This window comes from Rousettus aegyptiacus, unplaced genomic scaffold (assembly GCF_014176215.1).
Source record: "Rousettus aegyptiacus isolate mRouAeg1 unplaced genomic scaffold, mRouAeg1.p scaffold_m13_p_2, whole genome shotgun sequence".
NCBI lineage: Eukaryota > Metazoa > Chordata > Mammalia > Chiroptera > Pteropodidae > Rousettus > Rousettus aegyptiacus.
In genome coordinates this window covers 117,743,144-117,755,799 of record NW_023416295.1, presented here as the reverse complement: position 1 = coordinate 117,755,799, position 12,656 = coordinate 117,743,144, and positions in this window count along the sequence as shown.

Below are 12,656 nucleotides of genomic sequence, written 5' to 3'. Positions count from 1 at the left end.
ATGTAGGGGTCTTGTTTTCTTATTCATTCAGCCACTCTATCTTTAAGTTGAAACACTTAATTCTTTTCCATCGTTGATAGGGATGTAGTTATTACAATTCTTTACTCTTGTTTTTGATAAGTTTTTCTTCTTAAAGAAGTTCCTCCAGTTCCTGTAATACTGGCTTGGTGTTGATAATTTTTTTTAGCTTATTTTTGTCTGGGAAGCTCTTTATCTGTCCTTCAACTCTAAATGATAGCTTTGCTGCATAAAGTATTCTTGGTTGTAGATCTCGATTTTCATCACATTGAATATTTTTTGCCAAGCCTTTCTGTCCTGCCTAGTTTCTTTTGAGAAATCAACTTCCAGTCTTACAGGTGCTCCTTTGTAGGCAACTAACTGCTTTTCTCTTGATGTTTTTAAGATTCTCTCTTTGTATTTAACCTTTGGCATTTTAGTTATGATGCATCTTAGCGTGTGCCTCTTTGAGTTCCTCTTTCTTGGGACTCTCTGAGCTTCCTGGGGTTTGTATGTCTATTTTCTTCACCAGCTGGGGGAAGTTTTCCATCATTGTTTCTTCAAATAGCTCTTCAACCTCTTGTTTTCCTTCAGGTACCCCTATGACATGGACTCCTTAAATTATTATTATAGTTTTGGCTTCTTATTTCTTGCTGTCCTGATTGAGTCTCCTTGGCTTCCCCATCCTCTATATAGGTGATTCGATGCTTGTCTTTATCTACTTTTTTAATTCTATCTAATTTATTCTTCATCTCATAATGTGTTCTTCATTTCATACTGGTTCCCTTTCATAATTTCCATTTCCATTTCTATGTTTTTTATCTCTTTGTTCTCACTGAATTCATCTACACTTCCCATAAGTTCATTGGGCATCTTTATCACCAGTATTTTTTACTCTGCACCTGTTAAATCGTTTGACTCCATTATTCCTGGATCTCTGTTCTGTTCTCTTATATGGTTTCCGCTTCTTTGTCTTCCGATTTTGGCTGCCTTTCTGTGTCTGTTTCTATGTACTAAGCAAAGCTCTTAAGTTTCCCAGTCTTATTAGCATGGCTTTGTGTAATGGGTATCCAGGGGTTCAGCTGCAGGCCAAGTTTAGCCCCAGCCTGTGCCCTTCTGGATCCACCTGCTAAGATTCAGCAAGCAATCTACAGATGCTATGTTTATAGTTCCCGCAAGAAACCACATCAGAAACCAAGGCCAGATGCCACCAATGTGAGTCTTGGCTCTGCTTAGCAAGGAGCACTGGACTCATTGAGGACATACTTGGATGTGACTTGGGTAGGACTGCAAGTCAGGAAAGTTGGAGTTTCAGGGAATCCTCTTGATGAAGCAATCTCTGTTATCCAGTTTGGTGACATCTCAGCTGTGGTGGCACTGCGTCCACACACTGGGAAGCGGCGAGGGCTCAACAGAGGAACAATGATACCACCAGCAGTTCTGCCCCAGGTAGAGCCTCGGCTCTGGCCCTCATTCTGACAACTCAGCATCTCCCTATAAGTCCCTGGTGCCCCCCTCCCGCACCCCATGCAGCCAACCCAGCAATAGTACTCAGATGGAGCAGGTCCATCATCCAAAAGTTCACTCAGGGACACAGCCCTTTTAAGAGTCATCTGCAGCTGCCAGATGCCGTGACTGTATCTTCTGTCTCACTCAGCCACCGGGGACCAGGTAGCCTTGCATATTCACCCCTTCCTAGCTTCTACCATTGCAGGGTGATTATTTCTCTCCCTAATTGTAGTGCTTGTGTTCATCTAGATCCTAGGCGACTTTCCTTGCTATTTGCTCTGTGTTACTGTCATAATTTTGATTTGGTCGCAAGAGGAGTGAACAAACCCTCTATCATCTACGGCATTTTTTCTCATCTCTTAGGTTGTAATTTTGATGTGGCTGAAAGAAGAAGCAAGGACAGTGTTTGCTTACTCCACCGTCTTGACCAGACATGGTTTGCACTTTTAAAGCTTTTGTTCTAAAAGTTCCTCTCTATTCCTAGGTCACAAAGATACTCTTCTATCTTTTCTTCTGTATACCTCATGTTTTTGCCTTTTACAATCAGGTTCTTCAATGCCTTTTTGTATATGATGGAAAGTAAGAAATCCAGTTTTATTCTCTTTACATAGTAAGCCAGTTTTTCTAATACAGCCTTCTAAACAGTGAGTTCTTTATCATATGTGAATTTATATGAATATATACACACATATGTATATACATATATATGAGCTCTCTATTTTCTCACATTGGCTTATTTATTTTTCCCTTATTGTTCTTTAGCTTGTTCCATAATATTTTTATTACTAAAGAGTGTCTTTATAATTGAACAGGAAAATCTACCTTCTATCTACTTTTTTAAGGGCTGATTTAACTATTCTTGGATTTTTCATATATATTTTATACAAATTTATAACAAATTTGCCTAGTTCCTGGAAAAATGCCAACAAATACTTTCATTTGGCTATGATTTAATGAAATGATTAATTTGAGGAGAATTAACATCTTTATAAAATTAACTCATTCCACCCAAAAGCATTTGCCATCTCTCTACTACTTTAGATCTTTTTTTATATCTATTGATAGTGTTTCAAAATTTTCTCCACTGAGATCTTGTGTATTACTTTTAATTTCTAGTTAATTTAAAGAGGAAATGATATTAAGCTGTTAGTAGTCACTTACACCTTGGTATAAATGAGTACCAAATTGACTTGGAAAAAGAGACTTAGGATTCTCATCTTCTGAGAACATAAAGTATGTATGTGTGTGTGTTTTTTCAAGGTCTGTCTAGAGGAGAGATAAAGGTACCCAACAAAGAATAAAGCTAGAAACTAGGGTTTCCAAACAGGAACTTTATTTATTCCTCAGTTCTGCTTGAAGATAACCCTACAGTACCCAGGACAACTTCCTACCATGGCCACCTCACCCTGTTAACACCTTGCCCACAAAAACACTTATCAACCATGTCACCTTTCTCTTTTTCCTGAGGACTAAAACTTGTGAATCTTAAAGGGAAAACTATGTATGCCACAGGAATGTGTTATAATATAAATGACTATAGTTTTCTCTCTAGTAATAGAAAGTACTTCAATAAATTTAAATGATGAAAGAAAGCAACATTTATGCAAATTTCTCACTACTCTTGTGCATATGAAACAGAATTTGATATTGGCTTCCTAATGTCTGCCCTCTCTTGTCACAGATTTTTAAAAATCTATTAGTCCATCCCAATCTCTCATTCTATTTATTATTTTTAGTATAAAAAAATCATAATTCACACTTGCTTATAACACCAGATATTCAAAGTCATAATTAATTATTAATGAATCTTTTATCCCAATTCTCTAATCAGTTTTAGAATTATTAATGTTTCTCACAATCATTTGCACAGCTTAATTATTTTAGAAACATAACTTAAAAAGAGTCATATTCGGAATTCTATGTATTCAACTTTACCAAACCCTTTCTCTGATGGGAAAACTGTGAGCCAATAAATGTTAAGTAAAGTAGACATTCTCTACATTCTTATGACCCTGTTCAAACTTTTTGAAATGCAAATTATTAAGTACAGTACCAATTCACATACATCGGTCTTGAGAAAATGCCTCCTTTTCTTTTTCTTTGTCACTGTCCTAATTTTAAAACTGTGTATATATCATAAATAGAGTGAAGCATCACTAATTTAGGCTAGTTAGACAAGATGTCATTTGAATCAGTGGCAAGTCTGAAATGCACTGTTTTTTAAAAAAGTACAAATCTGTTTTCACTTTCAAATTCTTACAACCAAATAAACTAAGCTAATAATATTTCATTCTGTTTAACAAATGTCTATTTTGTTGCTGTTGGAATATTTTACCAAGTAGGGGTTATTAAACCAATCTTTAATAGTTTAAAAAAAATACATTAAGATAACATAGTAATTGTGCTGTAGCAGCCTTAGGATGAATCTGAAGTGGGCTTACTTTTAAGAAAAAACATTGACTGAACCTAAATACTGATTAGAGAACTGGAATTTAAATTGTTCTTATATTAGTTAATTAACATGCCTTTAGAAAAATTAGAAGTATCTACAGGCCCTTGAATGAGTAGGGAAGAAATTAAATAGAAGAATGGGATGAAAATAATGCTTTTTATACTTAACAGGCTGGCAAAGGGAAGAATTACAATAACTAATACAGTCATAGACAAGTGGGATTATCCATTGAAATGTCCACTTGGGTGGGCTAATAGAAAAATATCTGAGTGAGGTTTGCCTAGGAAATGTAGCAGAGACAAAGCTGCACACAGGATGGTGGAAGAGAAAAGTGGGGCAATATGCTTTCTTTTTTCACTTATTCATTCATTTACGATAACATCAGCTCCATAAGAGCACAGTCTCTATGTGGCACAATCCTTAAAACATTATAGGCCCTCAGTAAGTTCTAGTTGGATAAGTAAATTAATTACAAGTAAAAATGTCTTAATGATGATTGCAATAATTATTTTTGACCATTTTATTTATGAGCTTCTAGCACAGTGCCTAGAATCCTTCAGGTATTTAATCGTTCTCTTAGGTAAAGGGACAAATGAATATTTCTTGAAAAAGTAACTTTCATCATTTTTATCTCTTCTCATCTTTTCACCCACCAGAGTGACTAAAACAAAAAACAGACAATACCGATTCTTAGCAAGCATTTAGAGCAAATGGAACTTTCATAAGTTGCCTGTAGGAGTATAAATCAGTACCACTTTAGAAATCCGTTCTGCAATATCTACCAAAGCTGAACAGATACATACTCTACGACCCAACTATTTAATTTTTAGCTACAAACTCAACAAAAATGAGTTTGTTAACAAGAGACATTTACAAAAATATGCATAGCAGAATTCTTCATAATAGCCCCAAGCCAAAAACACTAGAATACATAGAGTATAGTTATATGCAGTATAGTATATACAGTACAGTATATAGTTATAAACTGATGATAATGTACACAATATTTCTACATGTACTCCAAAGATGAATCTCACAAACAAATGCTGAGTGAAAAAAGCCAAACACAGAAAAATATAACCCATGTAATTCCTTTCATGTAAAGTTCAGAAAACAGGTAAAACTGGTCTATCACATTAGAAGTCAGAAGAGTAACACTTGGGATGGTTAGACACTGGTATAGGATAAAAGGGGGCTTTGGGGATGTTGATAATCTTTTGTTTCTTTATCTGGATGATTATATTTAATGACATTATTCCTCAGAGTCAGTTGAATCTTTCAACTGTGACCCCGTTCATATTTTTTCTAATTTGGCAATAATTTCCAGGGCTTCCTCTGCTCAGTCTGTACCTCCAGAGAAGTGACCAATGTTGGCTTTCACTATCTGTTCAGGGTTCTCCTCCTAGGTCATGGACAAAACCAGAGGTATACTTGTTTATTTCTAGAGCTGGCCCTACATGCCCCAAATTTAATCTCTGATCAACCCTAATGTCACCAAACATGATAATTTCTACAATAATGATTGTTGAATATCTGCCATGTGTCTAGTACTGTCGTGGGTCTGGGGAACTGTAAAATGACCAAGACATGTTTTTGTCCTCAAACAGCTTAGTAATGCAATTGATTCCATAACATTTTTTAATTCAATTATTATGACTTAGGCACTGGGCTCAATAGGAAAGATGCACAAATTAATAAGGTGTGTTTCTTGCTTTTGAGCACTCAGAGTGCAAAGGAGATGACAATTATACAAAGAGAAAAATAATAATTCTATGCAGTATTATCCCACAAATGTATATTAACACTGAATGAATAAAACATTTTACAATGGAATTACAACCATCACAGTAGAGGCGCCTGATTAGAAATTGACATTGAAATGCATTCAAAACTACAAGATGTTGAATTTGAGTAAAACTTTAAATATTATTAGTATTTGGACCAGTCCAAAGAATACAAGAAGAATTTCCCAAGAAGAGGAAATAGCAAGGAAAAAAGGCTTGGAAATGGGGCTGGTCAAATAAAGAGAAATGACTAGTTAGATTAGAATGGAATGTTGCTGAGAAGCGATGGGAAAAGGTGGGTAGTGACAGTGAGAGCGACTTATGAATAGCTTTGAATACCAGCCAGCAGAGTCTAAACTTGAGATGAGGGAAAATAGAGTCATTATGGACAATTGAGCATGAAGGGGAAGGAGCAGGAGCCCAGAGGATACCATCCCTTTCTCCTCTATTCCAACTGAAATGACTGGGGAAGGAACCGGCTGGAGCAGAGGTCAAATCCTGCTTCTCTTGTGGAACAGGGTAGAGTGGGAGTGAAGAATGAGAATGGGAATGCCAGGGGCCAGGGAGATTATGTGTTTGGGGAGAAAGACAAAGGGTGTTGGTGGCTTCTGGATCTTACCCTCGTAGAGATGGCCTGTGCACCCGAGCTGGAAACCTTTAGTGAAAACAGAATGAAGTGTTGGTTGAGAGAGATTCTTTCTTCTCAGCTAGCTGTTTGGACGACTTTTTGACACAGCCTGAGAAAGATCGTGTGTTGAGTAAAACCAAAACCTTTCTATTCTTCATCAGAGACTGAGACAATATGGAGGCGATGGAGTAATGAAAACTGATTTCTTCAGCTTCAGGGTCGGCTCGCCTCATCTCCACACCTTGCCAGGAGAGAGGAGCACATGGGAACGCGATTTATGCTGAATTTTATCTTAAGGTGAAACTTTATTTGTTAACGTCAAGGAAGTGACCAGGGATGTTCTTGCTTTAGTAGGATCTTTGCCATGATCTTTTTTTATTCTCCTTCCCACAAACACCCCAGTCACAGCCCATTGGTCTCTTGCCCTCACTCCCCATCCTCCTGCGCCACCAGGACCTCTCTTCAGGTTCTCTAAGAATTGAATTAAAATTCTTCACACTTGCCATCATCTTGGTCCCTGAACCAGATTTGTTCTGAGTACTACTTAGACATTCTCATGCTGTTTTCAGCCAGTTGTGAGAATGTGCTCCTGCTGGGGCTTTTAGGAACTCTGCCTGATTCTTTGGGACTGAGAAAAAGAAGGAAGTTAAATGATGTAAATATAGCTTCTGTTGGAAGGAAAATAGATTGTTTATCTGTGGGTACAGCTATGACACTGCCTGGGTCACATACTTTCTAGTTTTCTTTCCTTTTCTCCATTAACACTACATCAATTACTTGCATTTGTAAATAACTGTTATCTTCAGTTAGGACTGCTTTGAAGCAAAATTGTGGAATAAAATAAGAATGCTCTGGAATCTTCATCTCTTCCTTTCTATACCATGTCACTCACCATTGTCTTTCGCCTTCTTCTCTCCTGCTCACACCTTCTACCTCAGTCTGTTTTCTATTCATACTGTGATAAATCATAAAATTAATATCCATAATTTTCAGCTGCTCCCTTATATTTTATCTCATTTACTCTTCATAATAACCTGTCAAATGATGTTATTCCAATTCGATAGGTAAGAAATATGAGGCTCAGAAAGGTGAAATAACTTTCTTCAAGTTACACTACTACATAATGATAACTTTGGGACTAATAAAGAGTGCTTTCCATTGCCGTGTTTTATCTCAGAGTGAAGCATCAAGCTAAATGCATCTCCAATTAAAAAATTTTAGCTATTAGGAATCCAGACAAGGAAAATATTTGGTCAGCAAAGAGAATTCCTGGAATCCATGTAACTGTACCACTTCCCCTTCCACTAAGTCAGAGTACCTTGTGTTTACTCCTATCATGACACATGTCAATCTGAATTGAAATACCCTGGTTACTTCTCTAACTCCCCAATTATAGATCACTAACTCCATCAGGGCAGAAAGATGAACATGTCACTTTTTACTTGCTTCTCCTGTAAATCTATTAAATACCATTCTCTCTCTCTCTCTCTCTCTCTCTCTCTCTCTCTCTCTCATTCACACACACACACACACACACACACACACACACATTTTGCCTAGGGATGACCTCAAATAAATGAAGAGAACAGGAAGTAAGAATATGGCTACTCTACATAACTTGCAATAAATTACGTGATTATTCAAACTGAACATGGAGGGTTTTTTTTTTTAAAATAGGAAATCTCATTTGGAACAGAGATTGAGAGAATGCTTGAGAGACAATGGCAAGGAAGAAGGACAATGCCATGTGGAATTAAGGGGAGGAGAGAAGCAAACCATCTGCTTCCTCATGTTGTGAAGGATGAAACCTTCACTCACGTGTCAAGGAAGCCCCTTTGTAGCCTATCCTTTAAGCTAAAATAGGCCTGGAAGACCCACTTGAGAAAGATCAGGTCAGAAAAGATGATGTCTCTGTGTCTCTCAAGAGTCATCCCATTCTTTCTACCACAAGCCGGCAGGCATGCCCCAGAGTGACTCAGTGGCAAGAACTACCCAAGTTCGCTGCTGATCTGCTTTCTCCACATCAGATGCAAGGCCATCTCGAGGGCACTCTAGGTGAAAAACCACAGTGGCAACCACACACATTTTTATTAGACCTATTTTCCTCTTCTTCCGTCAGCCCTGGTCACCCTTATGTTGACCCCCATGATATTCGGTGTCTCCAACATTTCCCCCATAAAAACACCAACCACAGGGGAAGTGCCCCATGCTCTAGACTCCACATTCTGCCCCAATCTCATCAAAAATTTACATGGCCTGTGTTGCTACTATCCAAGGCGGCACCAGGTCAGTAAGAAGGTAATGGCCAACTGATCCATACCTAGGCATTAAGTGCTAAAAAATTCTAAATGCAAATAAGCATTTTTGCAGGATTCTTTAACATCTTAACTCAAAGGAATGACTAATGGAAACTTTGAGCAATGACAGACTTGTAGAGGAAAGATTTTGGATAAATGTCTCTTGGCAACTTTCTATGCCTCTTACACATGTGTTGGGCTAGGCCTTATCTCTGACCCTGTGACTTTCTCATAACATTAAAATTTCTGTGACCTCTTTGGAAATATTTGTGGTTTATTGCATTTACTGTAATTGAAGAAGAGTAGAGGGTTTCTTGATATTTTTGCATAAGATCCAAGGCGTCAGAGACCTTAGAGTGTATTTACTACCAGGTAGCCATTAATTAACTCACCCATGATATCCAGAATACCTCTTCCAGAGAGCCTTATGAGAACATGTTCTAATATCCTGTTTGCCTATGGGATTCCCCTGTACCACCATGGTGGTTTATTATTCTCGACAATGACATAAAATGAAGAGGGTTGGAGGAAAGAACTGGAAGCTAGCATCACTTTACCTCAAGAGCCACAAATGCTTCCTTCTTTCATTTTTTGCACCCACAGATAGAACCAAACTCTGCCTTGATCTTTTGACATAATCCACTTTCCCAGATGTCTACATTTGTCACCCTGTGTTGCTAGGTGATATAGTCCATGAATTAGTGAAACTATAGTCAACTGGCAAGACCGTCATTCATCATAATAAATTAAAAGTTCTGGCATTCTAAGAGATGTTCTCTCCTGATATCCTAATCTATCTACAAAGGGGCTTTCCATGACTTTACTAAAAGTCAGTCTCTCACAAGAGCATTTATTGCATGACCTCTGTGTGCCCACTCCTGTACTAGTCCTCAGTATATAGGAGGAAAGAGATATAAGGAAAAATTCCTCACCTTAAAATTAAATGAGTGAGACAAACACTTAGAAGAAGCAATTATGGAGCATTAAAGTTTCAAACATTGTTGACATTGAGTATAATAAAGATTCAGATCAGAGTGAGAAACATGAACATGTATATATTTCTTGTTAAAAATCCTTCTTTGTTTAGCCCAGCCTAGTCAGATATGAGTGCCTTTCTGGAAGAAGTGGCATTTACGCTAAGACTTGACAGATAAGTGAGGATCTAATTAGGAGGCCAGTATTGGGAGTGGAGTGGGGAGGGGTGACAGGGAAAGGTGAGGAAGGATAAGTTGTCGGTAGAGAAAATAACATGGGAAGTCCTGGAGTGAAGAAGGAAAATGGTATATTCAAATAATGAAGTTCTGTATGACCTCATTGCAATAGGAAGAGTAACAAGAAATCTTCCCCGTGTACATGTGACTCACTCCCTTACCTCCTCCAGGTGATTGCTCTCTCTTAATCTCCCTCACTCTTTTTAAAAGCAATGTTTGGTTCACAGAAATTGAGCAAAAGGTACAAAGATGTCCCATATACCTCCAGCATCCCCCCCCCACACACACACACATGCATGGCCTCCCTTTTATCAATATCCTTCCCCTTGGAATGGGACATTTATTATAATTGATGAACCTATATGACCCATCATCCTCACCCAAAATCACCCAAATCCATTAGGTGTTTGTTCAATAACTCTCTCCTCCAACTTGCCAACACCGCCAACATATATATTCACTATTTTCTTTCTGTATTAATTATATAATTTGTTACACATCTCTATGTAACAAATTGCCCCAAAACTTAGCAGCTTAAAACAACAAACACCTGTTATCTCATATAATTTCTAAGGGTCTGCTCTGGGTCATTCATGACATTGTAATTAAGAAGGTAGGGGCTGCAGTCAGCTGAGGCCTCGACTGGGGCGGGAGGATCCACTTGTAAGAAGGTTCACTCACACGGCTGCTGCTGGGGCCCTGGGTGCCTCACCGCACGGGGCTTTCCATAGGACTGAACATAACACCACCACTAACATCTTCCCAGGGCGTATGATCTAGGAGTGAGGAGGAAGTCGGACTGCCTGTCATGATCTACTCTCCAAAGTCACACACCATCACTTCTGCCTTAGTCTATTCATTTGAAATGAGCCACTAAGTCGAGCCCACACTTATGATAAGGGAATTTGGCTCAGTCTCTTAGAGGGAGGAGTGTCAAAGAAACTGTGGACATATTTAAAATCACTACTTCTTCCATGCTTTATTTTCTCTCATGGCATTTATTACCACCTACGTAATACATTTTACTTATGCGTTTATTGCTTTTCTTAGTGCATTTAATCGAAATAGAATCTCCAAGAGAATTTTCTCTGTTTTCTTAACTGTTGAATTCTCAAAACAGTGCCTAAAACATAATGAATGTCAGTAAATATTTGATAAATGGGTTGATAAAGGAATGAATAAATGAATTGATGAATAAATGAAACAAAGTTGGAGCAATCAGCAGAGGCCAGACTATGCAACACCTCCTAGACCATGTCAGGGAGTTTGGGTTTTGCCCTAGGAACATGGGAAGCCATCAAAGAGTTATAAACAGGTGTCTAGCATTCATGGATGTTGCGCAGAGATTCTTGCATTGGTTGTGGAATTTGAACTCCATTCCTCTGAGGTCCTTTCTGATTCACCGTGTAGCCCATATTACCATGCACAAGCCCTCATCAACTGTGTTGCTGCAGATGTGCCCACCTCACCTTCAGAGTTCCACCTACTGTTGAAGGAGTCTCACAGTATGAAAATTGCTTGCTCTAAGTAATCGACAGATTATAGTTGGGCGGCAGGGTATTATTGTTCACTGACTTGTAAAAGTCTCAGACTTTTACGATATAATCACATTATGAAAGAATAACATATCCCCAAATATTTAAACAAAAATTGCACACTGGGATAGGCAATATTCTGAGGATGATATGAAGTACTTTTGTTTTTTTTAATCGGTAAGAATTGCATAGCAAAGAGAGCAAACTAGAAAACATTTTCCCAGTGTTAAGGGAAAGCAGAATAATGGCAGCAGCAGTAGTGATTAGGCAAATCATTGATTGTCTTAGACAGCACTTCCACTCTGAAGATGAAGGAAAGCAAAACAGCCCCCTGAATAAAGCTATAAATAAAATTTTCCTTGAAATTTTCTGCACATTTCTGCATAACAAAACCAGAAATCTGTAATGTTAAAAGTGGTTTCCTGGATCCTGTTCTCCAGAAAAAAAAATCTCTTTAACAGCCTAGTGCATATTTCTCCACATTTTTACTACAGATGTACTAACTAAATTATTCTTATTCTACAAAAATGGGGTCAAACTATGCACACTGTTTTGTTTTTATTTTTTTGTTGTTTTATTTTTTTAAGGTTCTGTTTGAATCAATGCATGTTTTCTTAAGTTCTGCTTAAGCCTGCTTATAACCATGTCAAAAAAAATTTTTTTTTTCTTTCCTTGGCCACTTCAGACTATCATCAAGTGGCACCAGTATTCAAGTTTCACAACCCTATGGTTTAGCTTCACCAGGAGGAAAGAAGAATAAACACATATTAAAATATATGCAAATCAAAATGATATAACAATTCTATCAGTATGCCCATTATTTTCCATGAAAAAAGACTTCGACATAGAAACATATTGCATTTTGTAAACACTGCATAAAAGGTAGTTTGTTGCCTACTTTAAAACTATTTAAAATTTTTTTCAATGTTGGAGATGGTGGTTGTTGAAACTCAGAGGAAGAGAGGAAATGTAGCTGAGCTTAGATGTGTACCTGAAGGCCCAGGGAAGGGAGAGCATCTATAAGATTCTAGGAATGTATTTTTTTCCCCAGAGAACACAGCCCCTGATGTGGTCTGAGGAACTGGTTACTGGCATGACTTGTGATCCTGTCCATTGGTCAATCAAATATACTCCGAGTCATCAGTGCCCTTAAAAAATTCGAAGTTCATTCCTTTCCTCAGTAAACATCTGTACCTCCCCTCCTCCATGCTGGCCTCTGGACTGTGTTCTGAAGATGGTACAC